The 21,747-nt window shown below is 48.1% G+C and overlaps 13 non-coding genes across 13 annotated transcripts; all 13 read right to left on the bottom strand.

The window, feature by feature from the left end:
• Nucleotides 1–1,602: 1,602 nt before the first annotated feature.
• On the bottom strand, nt 1,603–1,674 carry trnad-guc. Its single transcript has one exon. It is a non-coding gene; the product is annotated as a tRNA-Asp (tRNA).
• Nucleotides 1,675–2,546: 872 nt separating this feature from the next.
• On the bottom strand, nt 2,547–2,619 carry trnai-aau. The gene has a single exon. It is a non-coding gene; the product is annotated as a tRNA-Ile (tRNA).
• A 1,075-nt stretch (nt 2,620–3,694) lies between these two features.
• Nucleotides 3,695–3,774, bottom strand: trnai-aau. The gene has a single exon. It is a non-coding gene; the product is annotated as a tRNA-Ile (tRNA).
• Nucleotides 3,775–3,954: 180 nt separating this feature from the next.
• On the bottom strand, nt 3,955–4,026 carry trnad-guc. The gene has a single exon. It is a non-coding gene; the product is annotated as a tRNA-Asp (tRNA).
• Nucleotides 4,027–4,895: 869 nt separating this feature from the next.
• On the bottom strand, nt 4,896–4,969 carry trnai-aau. The gene has a single exon. It is a non-coding gene; the product is annotated as a tRNA-Ile (tRNA).
• Nucleotides 4,970–5,155: 186 nt separating this feature from the next.
• trnad-guc lies at nt 5,156–5,227 on the bottom strand. Its single transcript has one exon. It is a non-coding gene; the product is annotated as a tRNA-Asp (tRNA).
• Nucleotides 5,228–6,092: 865 nt separating this feature from the next.
• On the bottom strand, nt 6,093–6,167 carry trnai-aau. Its single transcript has one exon. It is a non-coding gene; the product is annotated as a tRNA-Ile (tRNA).
• Nucleotides 6,168–6,354: 187 nt separating this feature from the next.
• trnad-guc lies at nt 6,355–6,425 on the bottom strand. Its single transcript has one exon. It is a non-coding gene; the product is annotated as a tRNA-Asp (tRNA).
• Nucleotides 6,426–7,931: 1,506 nt separating this feature from the next.
• trnai-aau lies at nt 7,932–8,005 on the bottom strand. The gene has a single exon. It is a non-coding gene; the product is annotated as a tRNA-Ile (tRNA).
• A 1,842-nt stretch (nt 8,006–9,847) lies between these two features.
• Nucleotides 9,848–9,921, bottom strand: trnai-aau. Its single transcript has one exon. It is a non-coding gene; the product is annotated as a tRNA-Ile (tRNA).
• Nucleotides 9,922–10,109: 188 nt separating this feature from the next.
• Nucleotides 10,110–10,181, bottom strand: trnad-guc. The gene has a single exon. It is a non-coding gene; the product is annotated as a tRNA-Asp (tRNA).
• Nucleotides 10,182–11,055: 874 nt separating this feature from the next.
• On the bottom strand, nt 11,056–11,129 carry trnai-aau. The gene has a single exon. It is a non-coding gene; the product is annotated as a tRNA-Ile (tRNA).
• A 188-nt stretch (nt 11,130–11,317) lies between these two features.
• Nucleotides 11,318–11,389, bottom strand: trnad-guc. The gene has a single exon. It is a non-coding gene; the product is annotated as a tRNA-Asp (tRNA).
• Between the last annotated feature and the right edge of the window lie 10,358 nt (nt 11,390–21,747).

The raw sequence follows: 21,747 nt of genomic DNA, 5'->3' as shown, positions 1-21,747 counted from the left end.
TGATTTCTAATGGCGGCCCTGCCTGTGGCCACTGGGGCCCAGAAACCCAAGGATCCTGTGGTTACAGGTGCAGGGCAGGGAAGGCAGTAAATTGCGGCTGTGTTGGGAGACGTACTCACTATGCATGCAACTCACAATGAACAACCTTCACAAGTTAGGCTTGGGAGTGCACTAGTGCGGAAGCGAAAACATTTTTTTGCTAAGGGGACCTAGATAACTGAGGCAATAGTGGACTGCAACACTCTCAATGGAACACAGCACCCAAACAACCTAATATACCATGGAGTTAACTATAAAGACTTCTGAGAAATACGATTTCTGGTTATACACTAAGGAAGGCAATATTAGGCTTAATGTGATCATTGGCCTTATGGACAGACAATTGGATTACAATGGTGGGAATAGGAACTGTGAGAATTCCATAAACTAGCTGATGAGGGCCTCGTACCAACAGACAAGTCAAACATGCTCCGTACACATCTTGAAGATTTTTGGCCAGATATCGGATTGGTGGGCCATTAGGTGGGTCCCATACACTGGCAGATACTGTGCGCCGAATCAGCTGCCTTAACTTGGGTAGAGAACTGCTCATTTAGGAACCTTGCCATTTATGTATGTATGACATAGTTCTAGACAGGAAATTAGCTAATTCCCAGAGAAGTATACTTAGAAAAGATGGTTTCTAAGATCTAGAAATGCAATGCCAGGCGGCGGCAACTAGGTTGAGATCCTTTTTTTCATCCTTCTCCCGCTGGAGCCTGTTTCCTCTGCAGATATGCATATACCAGAGCACTCTGAATCACCAGTTCGATGACTTGCAGCAGACTTATGAGCCCGAAGCCAGGTTGGCTCTAATACAGAGGGAGAAAGACAAAACAGAAGCCCAAAGGCAGATACGGGAGCTTTGAAGATGTCAATCTGAGCCAGAGGCAAGTAGAATTGTGCTGAGGGGCCTGTTGGGCAATCAAGCCTGAAAGGGGTGGTTCGCCTTCTGGTAAACTATTAGGGGCATGTTTACTTACATTGGAAATAAATATCTAAAGAGATTTCTGAAGATATTGCCCATAGCAACCAATCAGATCTTTGCTTTAGTTTAAATCTAATTGCTGATTGCTGCCATGGGCAACTCTCCAGAGATCTCTCCAGATATTTATCTCCAATATTAGTTTTCTCCCTAAGTAGAATGGCATCTACTCAGCAAATATTCGATCGCTCTTAATTTTTTCATAGTTTTGTAATGAGTTGCCTTCCTCTTCTGAGTCTTTCTAGCTTTCAATTGGGGGGGGGGGGTGTCACTGTCCCAAGCAGCAACAAAATTTAAAAAGGAAGAAATTAAGGAGTGGCCCGTACGGGGATCGAAGCCGTGACCTTGGCGTTATTATTACCACGTTCTAGCCAACTGAGCTGACCGGCCGGAAAGCCAGGCGTCGATCAAAGGGGCCGCCGTGGCATGGCTCCCGTAGAGAAGTGGCACGGGAGAAACAGGAAAGCCCTTTTCTTGGGTGGGCACACCATTGGCCGGAAAAGCGCCATCCTGCAAAGACATCACCAAGGCTATCGAGGCGGCCGGTGTGTTCCCTCTCAGAGGGGCAAAATCCCAGCCTCCCCGTCGGGGAATTGAACCCCGGTCTCCCGCGTGACAGGCGGGGATACTCACCACTATACTAACGAGGAACCCTGCACCCTTGCTCAGGCTAGACAGGAAGGTAGGCGAAAATGTGGCTTACGGCTCGCTTGTCCCGCGCTCTCTGTGGATTCCTTTACCCTGCCAGAGGCCGAATCCATTGTGTGAGTCTCCCCTACCTCATCAGAGCCTCTAGCGAATGAATGCAAAGCTGGGTGGCGGCAACTAGGTCGAAACCCTTTTTTTCTGCTTCCGCCGGCACCTATTTCCACTGCAGAGTGGCCTCTACTCAGCAAATATTCGATCGCTCTTCATTTTTTCATAGTTTTGTAATGAGTTGCCTTCCTCTTCTGAGTTGTTCCAGCTTTCAATGGGGGGTGTCACTGACCCCAGCAGCAACAAAATTTAAAAAGAAAGAAATTATTGGTCCGTGAGGCGACAATTTTGTCATTATTCCTACTTTGTATTCATTATATTTCAATCGTGCATCTCGCCTATTCATATTCCTGCCTCACTTTCAAACCAGTGCCTGGCTGCGAGGTTACATCGGACCCAAGCAACCAGACAGCTGCCAAAATGACAAAGTGGAGAGCTTGCAGAACATAAAAAGCGAAAGAATGCAAAAACGGCAAATAATAGAAAATGAAGACCAATTGCAATCCGTATCAGAACAGCACTCGCTACAGGACATAAAAAGTGAATTTAAAGGCAACTGACCCCTTGGAAGGCATGGAGAGTGCATCAAAAAACACGCTTATTCCCGTGAGCCCGGCTGCAAAAACGTTCCATGCCTGCAGGGTCCCGAAGCATAGCAGATGTGACGTTATAAACCCTCGAAGGGTGCCGCGGTGCCTCCCAGATTAGGGGGCCGAGGAGGAGCCCAGGGTAGGGTTCGAGCTGTCAGGGAGCCTGGTATAAGGATTGGCCCGTACGGGGATCGAACCCGCGACCTTGGCGTTATTAGCACACGCTCTAGCCAACTGAGCTAACCGGCCGAAAGCCAGGCGCAGTTCAAAGGGGCCGCCGTGGCATGGCTCCCGTAGAGAAGTGGCACGGGAGAAACAGGAAAGCCCTTTTCTTGGTGGGCACACCATTGGCGGAAAAGCGCCATCCTGCAAAGACATCACAAGGCTGTCGAGGCGGCCGGTGTGTTCCTCTCAGAGGGGCAAAATCCAGCCTCCCCGGGGAATTGAACCCCGGTCTCCGCGTGACAGGCGGGGATACTCACCACTATACTAACGAGGAACCCTGCACCTTACTCAGGCTAGACAGGAAGGTAGGCGAAATGTGGCTTACGGCTCGCTTGTCCCGCGCTCTCTGTGGATTCCTTTACCCTGCAGAGGCCGAATCCATTGTGCGGGTCTCCCTACCTCATCAGAGCCTCTAGCGAATGAATGCAAAGCCGGGTGGCGGCAACTAGGTCGAAACCCTTTTTTCTGCTTCCGCCGGCACTATTTCCACTGCAGAGTGCCTCTACTCAGCAAATATCGATCGCTCTTCATTTTTCATAGTTTTGTAATGAGTTGCCTTCCTCTTCTGAGTTTTCCAGCTTCAATGGGGGGTGTCACTGACCCAGCAGCAACAAAATTAAAAAGAAAGAATTATTGGTCCGTAGGCGACAATTTTTCATTATTCCTACTTTGATTCTTTATATTTCAATCGTGCATCTCGCCTATTCATATTCCTGCTCACTTTCAACCAGTGCCTGGCTGCGAGTTACATCGACCAAGCACCAGACAGCTGCCAAAATGACAAAGTGAGAGCTGCAGAACATAAAAGCGAAAGAATGCAAAAACGGCAAATAATAGAAAATGAAGACCAATTGCAATCCGTATCAGAACAGCACTCGTACAGGACATAAATGAATTAAAGCAATGACCCTTGGAAGGCATGGAGAGTGCATCAAAAACACGCTTTTCCCGTGAGCAAAACGTTCCATGCCTGCAGGTCCCGAAGCATAGCAGATGTGACGTTATAAACCCTCGAAGGGTGCCGCGGTGCCTCCCAGATTAGGGGCCGAGGAGGAGCCCAGGGTAGGGTTCGAGCTGTCAGGGAGCCTGGTATAAGGATTGGCCCGTACGGGATCGAACCCGCGACCTTGGCGTTATTAGCACCACGCTCTAGCCAACTGAGCTAACGGCCGGAAAGCCAGGCGCAGTTCAAAGGGGCCGCCGTGGCATGGCTCCCGTAGAGAAGTGGCACGGGAGAAACAGGAAAGCCCTTTTCTTGGGTGGGCACACCATTGGCCGGAAAAGCGCCATCCTGCAAAGACATCACCAAGGCTGTCGAGGCGGCCGGTGTGTTCCCTCTCAGAGGGGCAAAATCCCAGCCTCCCCGTCGGGGAATTGAACCCCGGTCTCCCGCGTGACAGGCGGGGATACTCACCACTATACTAACGAGGAACCCTGCACCCTTACTCAGGCTAGACAGGAAGGTAGGCGAAAATGTGGCTTACGGCTCGCTTGTCCCGCGCTCTCTGTGGATTCCTTTACCCTGCCAGAGGCCGAATCCATTGTGCGGTCTCCCTACCTCATCAGAGCCTCTAGCGAATGAATGCAAAGCCGGGTGGCGGCAACTAGGTCGAAACCCTTTTTTTCTGCTTCCGCCGGCACCTATTTCCACTGCAGAGTGGCCTCTACTCAGCAAATATTCGATCGCTCTTCATTTTTTCATAGTTTTGTAATGAGTTGCCTTCCTCTTCTGAGTTTTCCAGCTTTCAATGGGGGGGTGTCACTGACCCCAGCAGCAACAAAATTTAAAAAGAAAGAAATTATTGGTCCGTGAGGCGACAATTTTCTCATTATTCCTACTTTGTATTCTTTATATTTCAATCGTGCATCTCGCCTATTCATATTCCTGCCTCACTTTCAAACCAGTGCCTGGCTGCGAGGTTACATCGGACCCAAGCAACCAGACAGCTGCCAAAATGACAAAGTGGAGAGCTTGCAGAACATAAAAAGCGAAAGAATGCAAAAACGGCAAATAATAGAAAATGAAGACCAATTGCAATCCGTATCAGAACAGCACTCGCTACAGGACATAAAAAGTGAATTTAAAGGCAACTGACCCTTGGAAGGCATGGAGAGTGCATCAAAAAACACGCTTATTCCCGTGAGCCCGGCTGCAAAAACGTTCCATGCCTGCAGGGTCCCGAAGCATAGCAGATGTGACGTTATAAACCCTCGAAGGGTGCCGCGGTGCCTCCCAGATTAGGGGGCCGAGGAGGAGCCCAGGGTAGGGTTCGAGCTGTCAGGGAGCCTGGTATAAGGATTGGCCCGTACGGGGATCGAACCCGCGACCTTGGCGTTATTAGCACCACGCTCTAGCCAACTGAGCTAACCGGCCGGAAAGCCAGGCGCAGTTCAAAGGGGCCGCCGTGGCATGGCTCCCGTAGAGAAGTGGCACGGAGAAACAGGAAAGCCCTTTTCTTGGGTGGGCACACCATTGGCCGGAAAAGCGCCATCCTGCAAAGACATCACCAAGGCTGTCGAGGCGGCCGGTGTGTTCCCTCTCAGAGGGGCAAAATCCAGCCTCCCCGTCGGGGAATTGAACCCCGGTCTCCCGCGTGACAGGCGGGGATACTCACCACTATACTAACGAGGAACCCTGCACCCTTACTCAGGCTAGACAGGAAGGTAGGCGAAAATGTGGCTTACGGCTCGCTTGTCCCGCGCTCTCTGTGGATTCCTTTACCCTGCCAGAGGCCGAATCCATTGTGCGAGTCTCCCCTACCTCATCAGAGCCTCTAGCGAATGAATGCAAAGCCGGGTGGCGGCAACTAGGTCGAAACCCTTTTTTTCTGCTTCCGCCGGCACCTATTTCCACTGCAGAGTGGCCTCTACTCAGCAAATATTCGATCGCTCTTCATTTTTCATAGTTTTGTAATGAGTTGCCTTCCTCTTCTGAGTTTTTCCAGCTTTCAATGGGGGGGTGTCACTGACCCCAGCAGCAACAAAATTTAAAAAGAAAGAAATTATTGGTCGTGAGGCGACAATTTTGTCATTATTCCTACTTGTATTCTTTATATTTCAATCGTGCATCTCGCCTATTCATATTCCTGCCTCACTTTCAAACCAGTGCCTGGCTGCGAGGTTACATCGGACCCAAGCAACCAGACAGCTGCCAAAATGACAAAGTGGAGAGCTTGCAGAACATAAAAAGCGAAAGAATGCAAAAACGGCAAATAATAGAAAATGAAGACCAATTGCAATCCGTATCAGAACAGCACTCGCTACAGGACATAAAAAGTGAATTTAAAGGCAATGACCCCTTGGAAGGCATGGAGAGTGCATCAAAAAACACGCTTATTCCCGTGAGCCCGGCTGCAAAAACGTTCCATGCCTGCAGGGTCCCGAAGCATAGCAGATGTGACGTTATAACCTCGAAGGGTGCCGCGGTGCTCCAGATTAGGGGGCCGAGGAGGAGCCCAGGGTAGGGTTCGAGCTGTCAGGGAGCCTGGTATAAGGATTGGCCCGTACGGGGATCGAACCCGCGGACCTTGGCGTTATTAGCACCACGCTCTAGCCAACTGAGCTAACCGGCCGGAAAGCCAGGCGCAGTTCAAAGGGCCGCCGTGGCATGGCTCCCGTAGAGAAGTGGCACGGGAGAGAAACAGGAAAGCCCTTTTCTTGGGTGGGCACACCATTGGCCGGAAAAGCGCCATCCTGCAAAGACATCACCAAGGCTGTCGAGGCGCCGGTGTGTTCCCTCTCAGAGGGCAAAATCCCAGCCTCCCCGTCGGGGAATTGAACCCCGGTCTCCCGCGTGACAGGCGGGATACTCACCACTATACTAACGAGGAACCCTGCACCCTTCTCAGGCTAGACAGGAAGGTAGGCGAAAATGTGGCTTACGGCTCGCTTGTCCCGCGCTCTCTGTGGATTCCTTTACCCTGCCAGAGGCCGAATCCATTGTGCGGGTCTCCCTACCTCATCAGAGCCTCTAGCGAATGAATGCAAAGCGGTGGCGGCAACTAGGTCGAAACCCTTTTTTTCTGCTTCCCGCCGGCACCTATTTCCACTGCAGAGTGGCCTCTACTCAGCAAATATTCGATCGCTCTTCATTTTTCATAGTTTTGTAATGAGTTGCCTTCCTCTTCTGAGTCTTTCCAGCTTTCAATGGGGGGGGGGTGTCACTGACCCCAGCAGCAACAAAATTTAAAAAGAAAGAAATTATTGGTCCGTGAGGCGACAATTTTGTCATTATTCCTACTTTGTATTCTTTATATTTCAATCGTGCATCTCGCCTATTCATATTCCTGCCTCACTTTCAAACCAGTGCCTGGCTGCGAGGTTACATCGGACCCAAGCAACCAGACAGCTGCCAAAATGACAAAGTGGAGAGCTTGCAGAGGGCAAAATCCCAGCCTCCCCGTCGGGGAATTGAACCCGGTCTCCCGCGTGACAGGCGGGGATACTCACCACTATACTAACGAGGAACCCTGCACCCTTACTCAGGCTAGACAGGAAGGTAGGCGAAAATGTGGCTTACGGCTCGCTTGTCCCGCGCTCTCTGTGGATTCCTTTACCCTGCCAGAGGCCGAATCCATTGTGCGGGTCTCCCCTACCTCATCAGAGCCTCTAGCGAATGAATGCAAAGCCGGGTGGCGGCAACTAGTCGAAACCCTTTTTTCTGCTTCCCGCCGGCACCTATTTCCACTGCAGAGTGGCCTCTACTCAGCAAATATTCGATCGCTCTTCATTTTTTCATAGTTTTGTAATGAGTTGCCTTCCTCTTCTGAGTTTTCCAGCTTTCAATGGGGGGGTGTCACTGACCCCAGCAGCAACAAAATTTAAAAAGAAAGAAATTATTGGTCCGTGAGGCGACAATTTTCTCATTATTCCTACTTTGTATTCTTTATATTTCAATCGTGCATCTCGCCTATTCATATTCCTGCCTCACTTTCAAACCAGTGCCTGGCTGCGAGGTTACATCGGACCCAAGCAACCAGACAGCTGCCAAAATGACAAAGTGGAGAGCTTGCAGAACATAAAAAGCGAAAGAATGCAAAAACGGCAAATAATAGAAAATGAAGACCAATTGCAATCCGTATCAGAACAGCACTCGCTACAGGACATAAAAAGTGAATTTAAAGGCAAATGACCCCTTGGAAGGCATGGAGAGTGCATCAAAAAACACGCTTATTCCCGTGAGCCCGGCTGCAAAAACGTTCCATGCCTGCAGGGTCCCGAAGCATAGCAGATGTGACGTTATAAACCCTCGAAGGGTGCCGCGGTGCCTCCCAGATTAGGGGCCGAGGAGGAGCCCAGGGTAGGGTTCGAGCTGTCAGGGAGCCTGGTATAAGGATTGGCCCGTACGGGGATCGAACCCGCGACCTTGGCGTTATTAGCACCACGCTCTAGCCAACTGAGCTAACCGGCCGGAAAGCCAGGCGCAGTTCAAAGGGGCCGCCGTGGCATGGCTCCCGTAGAGAAGTGGCACGGGAGAAACAGGAAGCCCTTTTCTTGGGTGGGCACACCATTGGCCGGAAAAGCGCCATCCTGCAAAGACATCACCAAGGCTGTCGAGGCGGCCGGTGTGTTCCCTCTCAGAGGGGCAAAATCCCAGCCTCCCCGTCGGGGAATTGAACCCCGGTCTCCCGCGTGACAGGCGGGATACTCACCACTATACTAACGAGGAACCCTGCACCCTTCTCAGGCTAGACAGGAAGGTAGGCGAAAATGTGGCTTACGGCTCGCTTGTCCCGCGCTCTCTGTGGATTCCTTTACCCTGCCAGAGGCCGAATCCATTGTGCGGGTCTCCCCTACCTCATCAGAGCCTCTAGCGAATGAATGCAAAGCCGGGTGGCGGCAACTAGGTCGAAACCCTTTTTTTCTGCTTCCCGCCGGCACCTATTTCCACTGCAGAGTGGCCTCTACTCAGCAAATATTCGATCGCTCTTCATTTTTTCATAGTTTTGTAATGAGTTGCCTTCCTCTTCTGAGTTTTTCCAGCTTTCAATGGGGGGGGGGTGTCACTGACCCCAGCAGCAACAAAATTTAAAAAGAAAGAAATTATTGGTCCGTGAGGCGACAATTTTCTCATTATTCCTACTTTGTATTCTTTATATTTCAATCGTGCATCTCGCCTATTCATATTCCTGCCTCACTTTCAAACCAGTGCCTGGCTGCGAGGTTACATCGGACCCAAGCAACCAGACAGCTGCCAAAATGACAAAGTGGAGAGCTTGCAGAACAGGGGGGGGGGGGGGGGGGGGGGGGGGGGGGGGGGGGGGGGGGGGGGGGGGGGGGGGGGGGGGGGGGGGGGGGGGGGGGGGGGGGGGGGGGGGGGGGGGCAAAATCCCAGCCTCCCCGTCGGGGAATTGAACCCGGTCTCCGCGTGACAGGCGGGGATACTCACCACTATACTAACGAGGAACCTGCACCCTTACTCAGGCTAGACAGGAAGGTAGGCGAAAATGTGGCTTAGCTCGCTTGTCCCGCGCTCTCTGTGGATTCCTTTACCCTGCAGAGGCCGAATCCATTGTGCGGGTCTCCCCTACCTCATCAGAGCCTCTAGCGAATGAATGCAAAGCCGGGGGCGGCAACTAGGTCGAAACCCTTTTTTCTGCTTCCCGCCGGCACCTATTTCCACTGCAGAGTGGCCTCTACTCAGCAAATATTCGATCGCTCTTCATTTTTCATAGTTTGTAATGAGTGCCTTCCTTTCTGATTTTCCAGCTTTCAATGGGGGGGGTGTCACTGACCCACACAAAAAATTTAAAAAGAAAGAAATTATTGGTCCGTGAGCGACAATTTTCTCATTTCCTACTTTGTATTCTTATATTTCAATCGTGCATCTCGCCTATCATATTCTGCTCACTTTCAAACCAGTGCCTGGCTGCGGGTACATCGACCAGCAACCAGACAGCTGCCAAAATGACAAAGTGGAGAGCTTGCAGAACATAAAAAGCGAAAGAATGCAAAAACGGCAAATAATAGAAAATGAAGACCAATTGCAATCCGTATCAGAACAGCACTCGCTACAGGACATAAAAAGTGAATTTAAAGGCAACTGACCCCTTGGAAGGCATGGAGAGTGCATCAAAAAACACGCTTATTCCCGTGAGCCCGGCTGCAAAAACGTTCCATGCCTGCAGGGTCCCGAAGCATAGCAGATGTGACGTTATAAACCCTCGAAGGGTGCCGCGGTGCCTCCCAGATTAGGGGGCCGAGGAGGAGCCCAGGGTAGGGTTCGAGCTGTCAGGGAGCCTGGTATAAGGATTGGCCCGTACGGGGATCGAACCCGCGACCTTGGCGTTATTAGCACCACGCTCTAGCCAACTGAGCTAACCGGCCGGAAAGCCAGGCGCAGTTCAAAGGGGCCGCCGTGGCATGGCTCCCGTAGAGAAGTGGCACGGGAGAAACAGGAAAGCCCTTTTCTTGGGTGGGCACACCATTGGCTGGAAAAGCGCCATGTTGCAAAGACATCTCCAAGGCTGTCAAGGTGGCCGGTGTGTTCCCTCTCAGAGGGGCAAAATCCCAGCCTCCCCGTCGGGGAATTGAACCCCGGTCTCCCGCGTGACAGGCGGGGATACTCACCACTATACTAACGAGGAACCCTGCACCCTTACTCAGGCTAGACAGGAAGGTAGGCGAAAATGTGGCTTACGGCTCGCTTGTCCCGCGCTCTCTGTGGATTCCTTTACCCTGCCAGAGGCCGAATCCATTGTGCGGGTCTCCCCTACCTCATCAGAGCCTCTAGCGAATGAATGCAAAGCCGGGTGGCGGCAACTAGGTCGAAACCCTTTTTTTCTGCTTCCGCCGGCACCTATTTCCACTGCAGAGTGGCCTCTACTCAGCAAATATTCGATCGCTCTTCATTTTTCATAGTTTTGTAATGAGTTGCCTTCCTCTTCTGAGTCTTTCCAGCTTTCAATGGGGGGGGGTGTCACTGACCCCAGCAGCAACAAAATTTAAAAAGAAAGAAATTATTGGTCCGTGAGGCGACAATTTTGTCATTATTCCTACTTTGTATTCTTTATATTTCAATCGTGCATCTCGCCTATTCATATTCCTGCCTCACTTTCAAACCAGTGCCTGGCTGCGAGGTTACATCGGACCCAAGCAAAAAGACAGCTGCCAAAATGACAAAGTGGAGAGCTTGCAGAACATAAAAAGCGAAAGAATGCAAAAACGGCAAATAATAAAAAATGAAGACCAATTGCAATCCGTATCAGAACAGCACTCGCTACAGGACATAAAAAGTGAATTTAAAGGCAACTGACCCCTTGGAAGGCATGGAGAGTGCATCAAAAAACACGCTTATTCCCGTGAGCCCGGCTGCAAAAACGTTCCATGCCTGCAGGGTCCCGAAGCATAGCAGATGTGACGTTATAAACCCTCGAAGGGTGCCGCGGTGCCTCCCAGATTAGGGGGCCGAGGAGGAGCCCAGGGTAGGGTTCGAGCTGTCAGGGAGCCTGGTATAAGGATTGGCCCGTACGGGGATCGAACCCGCGACCTTGGCGTTATTAGCACCACGCTCTAGCCAACTGAGCTAACCGGCCGGAAAGCCAGGCGCAGTTCAAAGGGGCCGCCGTGGCATGGCTCCCGTAAAGAAGTGGCACGGGAGAAACAGGAAATCCCTTTTCTTGGGTGGGCACACCATTGGCCGGAAAAGCGCCATTCTGCAAAGACATCTCCAAGGCCGTCGAGGCGGCCGGTGTGTTCCCTCTTAGAGGGGCAAAATCCCAGCCTCCCCATCGGGGAATTGAACCCCGGTCTCCCGCATGACAGGCGGGGATACTCATCACTATACTAACGAGGAACCCTGCAGCCTCTCACAGACTAGACAGGAAGGTAGGCGAAAATGTGGCTTACGGCTCGCTTGTCCCGCGCTCTCTGTGGATTCCTTTACCCTGCCAGAGGCCGAATCCATTGTGCGGGTCTCCCCTACCTCATCAGAGCCTCTAGCGAATGAATGCAATGCCGGGTGGCGGCAACTAGGTCGAAACCCCTTTTTTCTGCTCCCGCCGGCACCTATTTCCACTGCAGAGTGGCCTCTACTCAGCAAATATTCGATCGCTCTTCATTTTTTCATAGTTTTGTAATGAGTTGCCTTCCTCTTCTGAGTCTTTCCAGCTTTCAATGGGGGGGGGGAGCCCTGACCCCAGCAGCAACAAAATTTAAAAAGAAAGAAATTATTGGTCCGTGAGGCGACAATTTTGTCATTATTCCTACTTTGTATTCTTTATATTTCAATCGTGCACCTCACCTATTCATATTCCTGCCTCACTTTCAAACCAGTGCCTGGCTGCGAGGTTACATCGGACCCAAGCAACCAGACAGCTGCCAAAATGACAAAGTTAATACGTCATTGTATTAATCTTCTTATTCTGCATACTATTTGTTATCATATTGATTTTTATGGTTTATTGTGAAAACCAAATAAAACATTTCAAATCCAAAAAAATAAAAATAAATGACAAAGTGGAGAGCTTGCAGAACATAAAAAGCGAAAGAATGCAAAAACTCCCCTTTATGGGGACCGAAACGACGACCTTGGCATTATTTGCTACACTGTAGCCGACTGAGCTAACCAGCCTGAAAGCCCGGTGATAGTCAAATGGGCTGCCATGGCATGAGGCAAGGCTCCCGGGGAGAAGGGGCTCGGCAGAAGTAGGGAAGCCCTTCCATTGTTTGGCAGAGTTCCATTCTGAAAAGACATCTCCTAGGCTGTTGAGGCTTGCGGTGCATGCCCTAATATTCTGGTCTCTTTAGCAAACCACTATCTACTCAGCAAAAAGGTTGTCTGAAATAACAACACTATGCTGTAACATACCCGTTAGTTATTCAGCAAAAAAAATTGCACTTTTTCCATCTTCTAACCTAATGTTGTGTCACCTTTTCACTTATTTTTGACTTTGCAAAAACTTTAGTCGCTGAAAGTGCTCAAGGCAATTAAATATTACATAAGATATCACATAAGAAATATTCAAGTTTTTCCAGAAGCCCGATTCAATTCTGGTTACGTATAACATTTATTAGTGCTGTCCAACTTTTGTCATACCGAGGGCCAGAATTTTTCTGGCCTACATCTGGAGGGACGATAATGGAAGCCACTGGCTGGTTTAAACCACACCCACTTTAAACTAAACCCATGTTACCGCAAGACCACGCCCACATTTATGGTGGTAGCACACCAAAAAACCTAAAGGTTGGTTCTCACTGCAGGAATATCACTTATATGTGAAAAAAGTTGTCATATTAATACATATGTTTAAATCCATATGCCTCCTTCCCTGTGGATAACACAGCACCCCCACAGCACATGATTAAGCAACTTAGGGCCCCTAACAACAATTTTCAAATGCTAACAAACCCCCAGAACAAACCCCATACCAGGCGTATATTCCACAGACATAGCAGGACACACACAGACAGTGTCTGGCACATACAGGGAGCATAGGGTAGGCAGAGTATGGCACATACAGGGAGCATAGGGCAGGCAGAGTATGGCACATACAGGGAGCATAGGGAAGGCAGAGTATGGAACAAACAGAGGGCATTGCAAAGGCAGAACAGAGCAAGAGAAAGGGAAACCTATCACGACCATTCAAACATGTACTACATACAGTGACAGTGCTGGTGCCCCTTTACATGTGTGAACAATCCAGGGAGATGACATGTGTGAACAAAACAGGAGTTTATAGTCTGCATTTCAGGTGTAAACAATACAGGGGCCAGTTAACCTCTGTAGTGATACCTTTTAAATCTTCCACATGGTAAACAGACACAGCAGGCAGATTTTCATGTGGGGGCCGCCAGTTGGGCATCACTGACATATTTTATCAAAACCTTACCAGCCATAGCCAGGTGGCTAGCAAAGACCATTAACAGTCTTACAGAACAGCAAAATACATTTGCCCTTTTCAGTGCTCATTCCAGTGCTATTAATACATTTTGGGTTATTTCTAATGCAGACACTCCTGAACCAATTTGGAAGGGCCTCAACATCAACCTTCATTCAATTTTTTTAGGTCTATCAAACTGCTCTAGCATCCTTTGGGTGATAAGTCCTGCAGGCTGCCATCTAGCGATAAGGACATTTTGTACAGAACCCAATCAATGGTTGGATGTATCCTTTGACAGGATGGGCCACTTAAAGTGGACCTGTCACCTACACATAAAAAGCTGCATAATGAAAGTCCTTTGCAAATTAAATATGAAACCCCAAAAATTGTTTTCATTAAAACATCCATACCTGTTATAAAGGTGTTTAAATATCTAAACTGTCAATCAAATATTACCGCCCCGCCTCTATGCCCGTGGCATAGAGGAGGGGCAGTCAATTACTTTCACTTTCCATTCAGCACTTCCTACATTTCACTGCTCTCCTTACATTCCCCCTTTCTTCCTGAGGCTCTATAATTGTATAGGGCACTGCACATGGACATCAGGTCCCCCATTCTGGTGCATACACAAGATTTTGGGGTGATACACAATTTCCCTTAATAACTGTGTCCACAAAATGGCTGCTGCCTGCTTGCTGTGATTGTATAATTCCAAGACAGAAGGAAACAAAATTTAAAAAATAAATACCGTGTAAGTAAAGTTTATTTTGCTCAACTAACATGATAGAAAAAAATTTGAAATTATTTCTTAGGGTGACAGGTCCCCTTTAAGAGATAGTGGGTTCTTTTCTCAAAGGCCTGGGCTATTAGTGTAGTGCATTACATGGCCCACAGGTTCAACTGATTTGGAGAGTGGAAAGAAGGTAGGGCAGAATTCCTACTGTTTTGTAGGGATGTAGCGAACGTCGGAAAAAAAGTTCGCGAACATATTCGCGAACTTGCGTCAAAAATGCGAACGGTTCGCGAACCCCATAGACTTCAATGGGAAGGCGAATTTTAAAAGCTAGAAAAGACATTTCTGGCCAGAAAAATGATTTTAAAGTTGTTTAAAGGGTGCAACGACCTGGACAGTGGCATGCCAGAGGGGGATCAAGGGCAAAAATGTATCTGAAAAATCCATTGTTGACACAGCGCTGCGTTTTGTGCTGTAAAGGGCAGAAATCACACTACATTTCTAAACCTGTGTAATAAAATGCTTTAAAACGTCCGGCGTCTACATGCCAATCAAGTCGTGTAAAAGTTACAGCCTGTTCACACGCAAAGACGAAACGCGGTGCTTACTGCAACGCTAAAAGACGCAAAGAGCTTTAATGAATGATACCGTCAAGTGAGCAAATAATAGTTTTTAATTACTAGTTGCTTGTCACCTCCAGGATGTTCGTCCTGTTGGTGGCAATATTTCTGTAGTGATGTGTTTAGCAGTCACCGTGCTTGTGCGCACGTGCACGGTCAGGCAGAGGTAATTCAATGTACAGTGAAGTGAACCAAAAAACACTGATTCTGCAGTGTGGGCCCAGTTTTGGTCTACTTTATTGATCACCTGCGGTGACCATAAAAGATGCGATTTTGCCACTGTTGCAGAACCCTGAAAAATTAGGCATGTGTACTTTCCTGAAAAATTATGTTTTTTTTGTCGCAGCCACTGAACCAGAAGTCCAGAAACAATATGCCATATAAATGCTGAAAATATTAATTTTTTTTTGTGGCAGCCACTGCAGCACAGAGGCCAGAAAAAATATGCCATATAAATGCAAACAATTGCCATATAAATGCAAACAATATAAATTTTTTTTTGTCGCAGCCACTGCAGCACAGAGGCCAGAAAAAATATGCCATATAAATGCAAACAATATAAATTTTTTTTTGTCGCAGCCACTGCAGCACAGAGGCCAGGAAAAATATGCCATATAAATGCTAACAATATAATTTTTTTTTGTCGCAGACACTGAAGCACAGAGGCCAGAAAAAATATGCCATATAAATGCTGAAAATATTCAATTTTTTTGGTCGCAGCCACTGAAGCACAGAGGCCGAAACAATATGCCATATAAATGCTGAAAATATTCATTTTTTTGTCACAGCCACTGAAGCACAGAGGCCAGAAAAAATATGCCATATAAATGCTGAAAATATTCATTTTTTTGTCACAGCCACTGAAGCACAGAGGCCAGAAAAAATATGCCATATAAATGCTGAAAATATTCTGTTTTTTTTTGGTCGCAGCCACTGAAGCACAGAGGCCAGAAAAAATATGCCATATAAATGCTGAAAATATTCATTTATTTTTGTCGCAGCCACTGAAGCACAGAGGCCAGAAAAAATATGCCATATAAATGCTGAAAATATTAAATTTTTTGGTCGCAGCCACTGAAGCACAGAGGCCAGGAAAAATATGCCATATAAATGCTGAAAATATTCTGTTTTTTTTGGTCGCAGCCACTGAAGCACAGAGGCCAGAAAAAATATGCCATATAAATGCTGAAAATATTCATTTTTTTGTCACAGCCACTGAAGCACAGAGGCCAGAAAAAATATGCCATATAAATGCTGAAAATATTCATTTATATTTGTCGCAGCCACTGAAGCACAGAGGCCAGGAAAAATATGCCATATAAATGCTGAAAATATTCAGTTTTTTTTGGTCGCAGCCACTGAAGCACAGAGGCCAGAAAAAATATGCCATATAAATGCTGAAAATATTCATTTATTTTTGTCGCAGCCACTGAAGCACAGAGGCCGAAACAATATGCCATATAAATGCTGAAAATATTCATTTTTTTGTCACAGCCACTGAAGCACAGAGGCCAGAAAAAATATGCCATATAAATGCTGAAAATATTCATTTTTTTGTCACAGCCACTGAAGCACAGAGGCCAGAAAAAATATGCCATATAAATGCTGAAAATATTCATTTTTTTGTCACAGCCACTGAAGCACAGAGGCCAGAAAAAATATGCCATATAAATGCTGAAAATATTAATTTATTTTTGTCGCAGCCACTGAAGCACAGAGGCCGAAACAATATGCCATATAAATGCTGAAAATATTCATTTTTTTTGTCACAGCCACTGAAGCACAGAGGCCAGAAAAAATATGCCATATAAATGCTGAAAATATTCTGTTTTTTTTGGTCGCAGCCACTGAAGCACAGAGGCCAGAAAAACTCAGGATTTACCTGGATTCAAATTAAACCAGTAGGGTTTGCACCCTAGTTTGTAACGGTGGTGGAGGGAGGAGGACGCTAAAGGACAGCTGTATGTGGAGTCATGAGGCGTGCAGAGAAGGACAGCTGCATGGGGAGTCAGAATCAGAAACTCAGAACAAGTCTTCCGGCGTGCAGTAACCCTCCGAGATCCACCCCTCATTCATTTTAATAAAGGTCAGGTAATCCACACTTTTGTGACCTAGGCGAGTTCTCTTCTCAGTTACAATCCCTCCTGCTGCACTGAAGGTTCTTTCTGAGAGGACACTTGAGGCGGGGCAAGACAAGAGGTTCATGGCAAATTGTGACAGCTCTGGCCACAGATCAAGCCTGCGCACCCAGTAGTCCAGGGGTTCATCGCTCCTCAGAGTGTCGATATCTGCAGTTAATGCCAGGTAGTCCGCTACCTGCCGGTCGAGGCGTTCTTTGAGGGTGGATCCAGAAGGGTTCTGCCGCTGCCTTGGACAAAAAAACATTTGCATGTCTGACGTTACAGAGTGGCCAAAGTGCTTTGTCCTTGCAGGTGCGCTCGTGGCAGGATTACTGGCACCTCTGCCCCTGGAATGTTGATGAGTTCCTGAAGTGACATCACCCTTAAAAGCATTGTACAACATGTTTTGCAGGCTGGTTTGTAAATGCAGCATCCTTTCAGACTTGTGGTATGTTGGTAACATTTCTGCCACTTTATGCTTGTACCGAGGGTCTAGTAGAGTCGCGACCCAGTACAGGTCCTTCTCCTTAAGCCTCTTGATACGGGGGTCCTTCAACAGGCATGACAGCATGAAAGACCCCATTCTCACAAGGTTGGATGCAGAGGTATCCATCTCCGCTTCCTCGTTATCAAGGACTGCATCATCCACGGTCTCCTCCCCCCAGCCACGTACAAGACCAGGGGTCCCCAAAAGGTCACCACTAGCCCCCTGGGAAGCCTGCTCCTGTTGGTCCTCCTCCTCCACAAAGCCACCTTCCTCCTCTGACTCCACTTCTGACACCTCTCCCTGCGTTGCAGCAGGTGCCTGGGTTCGTTCTGGTGATTCCGACCAGAAATCGTGCGCTTCCTGCTCCTCGTCACGCTGGTCTACAGCCTCATCTGTCACTCGTCGCACGGCACGCTCCAGGAAGAAAGCAAAGGGTATTAGGTCGCTGATGGTGCCTTCGGTGCGACTGACCATATTTGTAACCTCTTCAAAAGGGCGCATGAGCCTGCAGGCATCGCGCATAAGCACCCAGTAACGGGGGAAAAAAATCCCCAGCTCTGCAGATCCAGTCCTACCACCCAGTTCAAACAGGTATTCGTTGACGGCTCTTTGTTGTTGCAGCAGACGTTCCAACATGAGGAGCGTTGAATTCCAGCGAGTCTGGCTGTCGCAAATCAAACGCCTGACTGGCATGTTGTACCGCTGCTGAATGTCAGCAAGGCGTGCCATGGCTGTATAGGAACGTCTGAAATGGGCCGACACCTTCCTGGACTGCCTGAGAACGTCCTGGAATCCTGGGTACTTTGAGACAAAACGTTGTACTATTAAATTCAGAACATGTGCCATGCAGGGCACATGTGTTAAATTGCCCAGTCTCAGTGCTGCCAACAGATTGCTTCCATTGTCACACACCACTTTTCCGATCTTCAGTTGGTGTGGGGTCAGCCACCGATCGGCCTGTGACTGCAGAGATGACAGGAGTACAGATCCGGTATGGTTTTTGCTTTCCAGGCACGTCATCCCCAAGACAGCATGACAACGGCGTACCTGGCACGTCGAATAGCCTAGGGGGAGCTGGGGGTGCACAGGTGTGGAGGAGGAGGACCCAGCAGCAGAGGACGAAGAAGAGGAAGAAGACGAGGTAGAGAGCGAAGGAGGAGTAGAGGTGGTGGCAGAACCGTGTGCAATCCGTGGCGGTGACACCAACTCCACTGTCGTTGTTGAGCCACACATTTCCTGCTTCCCAGCCATGACCAAGTTCACCCAGTGGGCAGTGTAGGTGACATACCTGCCCTGACCATGCTTGGAGGACCATGCGTCAGTAGTCATATGGACCTTTGGCCCAACACTAAGTGACAGAGATGCGGTGACTTGGCTCTGCACATGGTGGTACAGGTGTGGTATTCCCTTTTTTGAAAAAAAATTGCGGCTGGGTACCTTCCACTGCGGTGTCCCAATTGCTACAAATTTGCGGAAGGCCTCAGAGTCCACCAGCTGGTATGGTAAAAGCTGGCGGGCTAAGAGTGCGGACAAGCCAGCTGTCAGACGCCGGGCAAGGGGGTGACTCGCAGACATTGGCTTCTTACGCTCAAACATGGCCCTCACAGAAACTTGGCTGGGGGCAGATGACTGGGAATGGGAACTGGTGGTCAAGGTGGAAGGCGGAGTGGAGGGTGGTTCAGACGGGTCAAGGACAGCAGAGGTAGAGCAGTAAGATGCTGGACCAGAAGGAGGGTGGCTTTTAGTTTGCCTGTTGCCTTTGAGGTGTTGCTCCCAAAGTGCTTTGTGCTTGCCGTTCATGTGCCTTCGCATAGAAGTTGTACCTATGTGGCTGTTGGGCTTCCCAAGACTCAGTTTCTGACTGCACTCATTGCAAATTACAACGCTTTTGTCAGAGGCACACACATTAAAAAAATCCCACACTGCTGACCTTTTTGAGGCTGGCAATCTGGCGGTAAAAGTAGAAGTCGGCGGCGTTGGCGGCAATGGCGGGTGCGTTGGCCGGCTGACCACAGGTGCCGATACATGTTGTTGCCCTACTGTTCCCTGCGAGCTGTCCTCCCTGCTTCTTCTAAGTCTTATTCTCCTCCTGCCTCTCTGACTCTCCGTCTCTCCATCTGAACTATCCTCCTCTTGCTCTCTTCTACTGGGCACCCACAAAACATCAATCTCCTCATCATCATTCTCCTCAGATGCATCAATTTCTTCTAACAGCTCACAGAAGGAAGCAGCAGCGGGGACCTCCTCGTCATCACTCATTATGTCCATCTCTGTTGTGTTCTCTGCCAGAATTAAATCTGGTGTAACGTCCTCATCTCCTTCATCTTCTTCTGCCAATAATGGTTGCGCATCACTCAGTTCAAGAAACTCATGTGAAAATAACTCCTCTGACTCCAGTGAAGAAGGGGCGCCGGTGGTGGAGGAAGTGTTACGTGGGGTGCCCATAGCAGTGGAGGATGAGGATGTTGTGGTAAAGTTAGAAACGGTAGAGGATGGGGTGTGCTGTGTAAGCCAGTCAACTACCTCTTCAGCATTTTGGGAGTTCAGGGTCATTGCCTTTTTAAAACTGGGCAATTTCCTAGGGCCACAGGATAGCATAGCAGCACGGCCCCTAGTGCCTCTGCGTGGCGGCCTGCCTTTGCCTGGCATTATTTTTAAACAAAAACAACAACAACTCAGGTGGTGTTTCTGGAGACGGTATTATTATTGATATTTAGACAGAATGTGAACAAGCTCACACAGCTAGATGGCAGTGGTTTGAAAATGAAGAACACACTGGGCAAATAATGCCTACAAGATCAACGTATACACTACAGCAGTGGTGGATACGGAATATATTATTGCTGCTTGAAAAACGTCACTCAGGTGGTGTTTCTGGAGACGGTATTATTATTGATATTTAGACAGAATGTGAACAAGCTCACACAGCTAAGTGGCAGTGGTTTGAAAATGAAGAACACACTGGGCAAATAATGCCTACAAGGTCAACGTATACACTACAGCAGTGGTGGATACGGAATATATTATTGCTGCTTGAAAAACGTCACTCAGGTGGTGTTTCTGGAGACGGTATTATTATTGATATTTAGACAGAATGTGAACAAGCTCACACAGCTAAGTGGCAGTGGTTTGAAAATGAAGAACACACTGGGCAAATAATGCCTACAAGGTCAACGTATAAACTACAGCAGTGGTGGATACGGAATATATTATTGCTGCTTGAAAAACGTCACTCAGGTGGTGTTTCTGGAGACGGTATTATTATTGATATTTAGACAGAATGTGAACAAGCTCACACAGCTAAGTGGCAGTGGTTTGAAAAAGAAGAACACACTGGGCAAATAATGCCTACAAGGTCAACGTATACACTACAGCAGTGGTGGATACGGAATATATTATTGCTGCTTGAAAAACGTCACTCAGGTGGTGTTTCTGGAGACGGTATTATTATTGATATTTAGACAGAATGTGAACAAGCTCACACAGCTAAGTGGCAGTGGTTTGAAAATGAAGAACACACTGGGCAAATAATGCCTACAAGGTCAACGTATACACTACAGCAGTGGTGGATACGGAATATATTATTGCTGCTTGAAAAACGTCACTCAGGTGGTGTTTCTGGAGACGGTATTATTATTGATATTTAGACAGAATGTGAACAAGCTCACACAGCTAAGTGGCAGTGGTTTGAAAATGAAGAACACACTGGGCAAATAATGCCTACAAGGTCAACGTATACACTACAGCAGTGGTGGATACGGAATATATTATTGCTGCTTGAAAAACGTCACTCAGGTGGTGTTTCTGGAGACGGTATTATTATTGATATTTAGACAGAATGTGAACAAGCTCACACAGCTAAGTGGCAGTGGTTTGAAAAAGAAGAACACACTGGGCAAATAATGCCTACAAGGTCAACGTATACACTACAGCAGTGGTGGATACGGAATATATTATTGCTGCTTGAAAAACGTCACTCAGGTGGTGTTTCTGGAGACGGTATTATTATTGATATTTAGACAGAATGTGAACAAGCTCACACAGCTAAGTGGCAGTGGTTTGAAAATGAAGAACACACTGGGCAAATAATGCCTACAAGGTCAACGTATACACTACAGCAGTGGTGGATACGGAATATATTATTGCTGCTTGAAAAACGTCACTCAGGTGGTGTTTCTGGAGACGGTATTATTATTGATATTTATATTGAATAATGGGTTGAGTGCAGAGGAATCTTGTATTTGTCTATATGTATTTTGTGGTCACACCCTCATTGCACCCCCGCCTAATGATTTTAAAAACTAGTGGTGAGCACAACTTTCCCTTGTTTATTATAGTACTACAAGAGCAGTGACCAGCTCCATGTTGTAGC

The sequence above is a fragment of the Xenopus laevis genome, chromosome 2L (genome assembly GCF_017654675.1).
Source record: "Xenopus laevis strain J_2021 chromosome 2L, Xenopus_laevis_v10.1, whole genome shotgun sequence".
Lineage (NCBI taxonomy): Eukaryota > Metazoa > Chordata > Amphibia > Anura > Pipidae > Xenopus > Xenopus laevis.
Note: the sequence above shows the minus strand (reverse complement) of the source record. Positions and strands in the feature narration are given on the sequence as shown.